General features: G+C 39.7%; 3 non-coding genes across 3 annotated transcripts; all 3 read right to left on the minus strand.

The window, feature by feature from the left end:
• Positions 1 to 2,580: 2,580 nt before the first annotated feature.
• On the minus strand, positions 2,581 to 2,653 carry TRNAR-UCG (transfer RNA arginine (anticodon UCG)). Its single transcript has one exon. It is a non-coding gene; the product is annotated as a tRNA-Arg (tRNA).
• Positions 2,654 to 4,167: 1,514 nt separating this feature from the next.
• Positions 4,168 to 4,240, minus strand: TRNAR-UCG (transfer RNA arginine (anticodon UCG)). The gene has a single exon. It is a non-coding gene; the product is annotated as a tRNA-Arg (tRNA).
• Positions 4,241 to 4,887: 647 nt separating this feature from the next.
• On the minus strand, positions 4,888 to 4,960 carry TRNAR-CCU (transfer RNA arginine (anticodon CCU)). The gene has a single exon. It is a non-coding gene; the product is annotated as a tRNA-Arg (tRNA).
• Between the last annotated feature and the right edge of the window lie 40 nt (positions 4,961 to 5,000).

Here is a 5,000-nt window from a genome sequence, read left to right on the forward strand (position 1 = left end):
TACATAGCTCTGGACGTTTCCAGACGTGGAGTGAAACTGTTTTGAAAGTAGTACAAATTGCTCCTTCCTGCATATGCTAATTTTTCACACTCACATATGTTGTATAAGTTTTATGAATCCTGGCTTGACCTATTCAAGTAGCTGAAAGCCTGTCACCACCTCTAGAAACAAGATTCACACCAATCCAATTCAAATCATTTTTTCCAAAGGAATATGTTCTGGCCGGTCGAAAATGCATCTCACAAAAATAGGCATTTAAAAATCTACTTTGCAGTTTCAGAACACTAACATGACTGTGAAGTGTACACAAGTAAAATGGGACCGTTTCAAAGTACCTAATCTCTCATAAACTTCTGAGAGGAAGCATGTAATAAATCTACCTAATTTTCTGGAAAAGAAAGAGGGAGGATTTTTGTTATCACCTCAGATGGGACTTCAACCCACAATCCCTGGATTAGGAGGCCAGTGCCTTATCCATTAGGCCACGAAGGCACCCATGCATAGCTCTTTTCTAGAGGCATTATTTAAATGTATTCTATGGTCAGACACCGGTGTGTGCACACAGGGCATTTCTCACTTCTCTCTATAAGTAAACTTCCCATTTTTATCCTCTTCCATCCCCGACTTTAACGCTCTCTTCTATGCTATAATGGAGACTTTGCAATTTTAGCAAGTGGAGAGAAATTGGAGAACCACTTTCGACTCCACACTTCGTCTTCACTTACTTCTTTTCTCAATATACTGGGCTTAGAAAATGGTATCAAGCCATCCTTATCATCAGTAGGACACGGAAAGAGGCACTAAGTCTCCTAACCAAGTTCAACCACACTCTGCAACTTAACCATTGCACTACAAATTAGGCAACAGGGGCATCAGCAAAGGCAGCCAATGTGCCGATCCTTCATACATTTTGTGTAGTACTTTTCTTACTCGGAGGCAAAATCAGCACTTTAACTGCCCAAATCATACAGATTTTACACATGTACCACTCTATGCACACATAGGCACACACCTTGCAGTTCTTCTACACACACTTAAGCTAAAAACCCATTCTGTCACGTCAAAATTCTGCAAACCTATTACATATTCAGTCCGTCGGCATAGAAGCACTTTTTAATGCCACTAAAATGCACAAGTAGTTAGACTGAAGATGCAACCTGCATGAGTTTACAGTATGTACTCCACTTTATTAATGATTAGTAATGAGAAAGTGAGGACTACAAGAGTATTGGAAAAGACTTTTTCCACTCTGAATGTAAAGCAGATTGTGTGACCATTGGCCAAAAACGACCACGAAGGGACTCGAACCCTCAATCTTCTGATCCGACGTCAGACGCCTTATCCATTAGGCCACGCGGTCATCTTTCCACCTGAGATGATTTTTATCATGTAGGTGGTATGCATGGATGGAGAACATATTATTGAAAGGTATTCAGGTTTACATCCCATAGTGTTCTTTCAGCTCTTTTCGCTGGAAGCACTTTTTTGGAATCTATATATTGAGAATTTTATGAGTACGATATACTTTTGTTATCCTTTTTGCATACAAACCTCTTTCCTCATGAGTTTAAAGCTCATTTGTATGCTCTACATAGCTCTGGACGTTTCCAGACGTGGAGTGAAAGTACCTAATCCCTCATAAACTTCTGAGAGGAAGTATGTAATAAATCTACCTAATTTTCTGGAAAAGAAAGAGGTAGGATTTTTGTTATCACCTCAAATGGGACTCAAACCCTCAATCCCTGGCTTAGGAGGCCAGTGCCTTATCCATTAGGCCACTGAGGCACACATGCATACCTCTTTTCTAGAGGCATTATTTAAATGTATTCTATGGTCAGACACCGGTGTGTGCACACAGGGCATTTCTCACTTCTCTCTATAAGTAAACTTCCCATTTTCATCCTCTTCCATCCCCGACTTTAACGCTCTCTTCTATGCTATAATGGAGACTTTGCAATTTTAGCAAGTGGAGAGAAATTGGAGAACCACTTTCGACTCCACACTTCTTCTTCACTTACTTCTTTTCTCAATATACTGGGCTTAGAAAATGGTATCAAGCCATCCTTATCATCAGTAGTACACGGAAAGAGGCACTAAGTCTCCTAACCAAGTTCAACCACACTCTGCAACTTAACCATTGCACTACAAATTAGGCAACGGGGGCATCAGCAAAGGCAGCCAATGTGCCGATCCTTTATACATTTTGTGTAGTACTTTTCTTACTCGGAGGCAAAATCAGCACTTTAACTGCCCAAATCATACAGATTTTACACATGTAGCCCTCTATGCACACATAGGCACACACCTTGCAGTTCTTCTACACACACTTAAGCTAAAAACCCATTCTGTCACGTCAAAATTCTGCAAACCTATTACATATTCAGTGCGTCGGCATAGAAGCACTTTTTAATGCCACTAAAATGCACAAGTAGTTAGACTGAAGATGCAACCTGAATGAGTTTACAGTATGTACTCCACTTTATTAATGATTAGTAATGAGAAAGTGAGGACTACAAGAGTATTGGAAAAGACTTTTTCCACTCTGAATGTAAAGCAGATTGTGTGACCATTGGCCAAAAACGACCACGAAGGGACTCGAACCCTCAATCTTCTGATCCGAAGTCAGACGCCTTATCCATTAGGCCACGCGGTCATCCGTCCACCTGAGATGATTTTTATCATGTAGGTGGTATGCATGGATGGATAACATATTATTGAAAGGTATTCAGGTTTACATCCCATAGTGTTCTTTCACCTCTTTTCGCTGGAAGCATTTTTTTGGAATCTATATATCGAGAATTTTATGAGTACGATATGCTTTTGTTTTCCTTTTTCCATACAAACCTATTTCTTCATGAGTTTAAAGCTCATTTGTATGCTCTACATAGCTCTGGACGTTTCCAGACGTGGAGTGAAACTGTTTTGAAAGTAGTACAAATTGCTCCTTCCTGCATATGCTAATTTTTCACACTCACATAGGTTGTATAAGTTTTATGAATCCTGGCTTGACATATTCAAGTAGCTGAAAGCCTGTCACCACCTCTAGAAACAAGATTCACACCAATCCATTCATATCATTTTTTCCAAAGGAATATGTTCTGGCCGGTCGAAAATGCATCTCACAAAAATAGGCATTTAAAAATCTACTTTGCAGTTTCAGAACACTAACATGACTGTGAAGTGTACACAAGTAAAATGGGACCGTTTCAAAGTACCTAATCTCTCATAAACTTCTGAGAGGAAGCATGTAATAAATCTACATAATTTTCTGGAAAAGAAAGAGGGAGGATTTTTGTTATCACCTCAGATGGGACTTGAACCCACAATCCCTGGATTAGGAGGCCAGTGCCTTATCCATTAGGCCACTGAGGCACACATGCATAGCTCTTTTCTAGAGGCATTATTTAAATGTATTCTATGGTCAGACACCGGTGTGTGCACACAGGGCATTTCTCACTTCTCTCTATAAGTAAACTTCCCATTTTCATCCTCTTCCATCCCCGACTTTAACGCTCTCTTCTATGCTATAATGGAGACTTTGCAATTTTAGCAAGTGGAGAGAAATTGGAGAACCACTTTCGACTCCACACTTCTTCTTCACTTACTTCTTTTCTCAATATACTGGGCTTAGAAAATGGTATCAAGCCATCCTTATCATCAGTAGGACACGGAAAGAGGCACTAAGTCTCCTAACCAAGTTCAACCACACTCTGCAACTTAACCATTGCACTACAAATTAGGCAACTAGGGCATCAGCAAAGGCAGCCAATGTGCCGATCCTTTATACATTTTGTGTAGTACTTTTCTTACTCGGAGGCAAAATCAGCACTTTAACTGCCCAAATCATACAGATTTTACACATGTAGCACTCTATGCACACATAGGCACACACCTTGCAGTTCTTCTACACACACTTAAGCTAAAAACCCATTCTGTCACGTCAAAATTCTGCAAACCTATTACATATTCAGTGCGTCGGCATAGAAGCACTTTTTAATGCCACTAAAATGCACAAGTAGTTAGACTGAAGATACAACCTGAATGAGTTTACAGTATGTACTCCACTTTATTAATGATTAGTAATGAGAAAGTGAGGACTACAAGAGTATTGGAAAAGACTTTTTCCACTCTGAATGTAAAGCAGATTGTGTGACCATTGGCCAAAAACGACCACGAAGGGACTCGAACCCTCAATCTTCTGATCCGAAGTCAGACGCCTTATCCATTAGGCCACGCGGTCACCCGTCCACCTGAGATGATTTTTATCATGTAGGTGGTATGCATGGATGGAGAACATATTATTGAAAGGTATTCAGGTTTACATCCCATAGTGTTCTTTCAGCTCTTTTCGCTGGAAGCACTTTTTTGGAATCTATATATTGAGAATTTTATGAGTACGATATGCTTTTGTTTTCCTTTTTCCATACAAACCTCTTTCATCATGAGTTTAAAGCTCATTTGTATGCTCTACATAGCTCTGGACGTTTCCAGACGTGAAGTGAAACTGTTTTGAAAGTAGTACAAATTGCTCCTTCCTGCATATGCTAATTTTTCACACTCACATAGGTTGTATAAGTTTTATGAATCCTGGCTTGACCTATTCAAGTAGCTGAAAGCCTGTCACCACCTCTAGAAACAAGATTCACACCAATCCAATTCATATCATTTTTTCCAAAGGAATATGTTCTGGCCGGTCGAAAATGCATCTCAAAAAAATAGGCATTTAAAAATCTACTTTGCAGTTTCAGAACACTAACATGACTGTGAAGTGTACACAAGTAAAATGGGACCGTTTCAAAGTACCTAATCTCTCATAAACTTCTGAGAGGAAGCATGTAATAAATCTACCTAATTTTCTGGAAAAGAAAGAGGGAGGATTTTTGTTATCACCTCAGATGGGACTTGAACCCACAATCCCTGGCTTAGGAGGCCAGTGCCTTATCCATTAGGCCACTGAGGCACACATGCATAGCTCTTTTCTAGAGGCATTATTTAAATGT

This window comes from Triturus cristatus, chromosome 4_1 (genome assembly GCF_964204655.1).
Source record: "Triturus cristatus chromosome 4_1, aTriCri1.1, whole genome shotgun sequence".
Taxonomy (NCBI): Eukaryota; Metazoa; Chordata; class Amphibia; order Caudata; family Salamandridae; genus Triturus; species Triturus cristatus.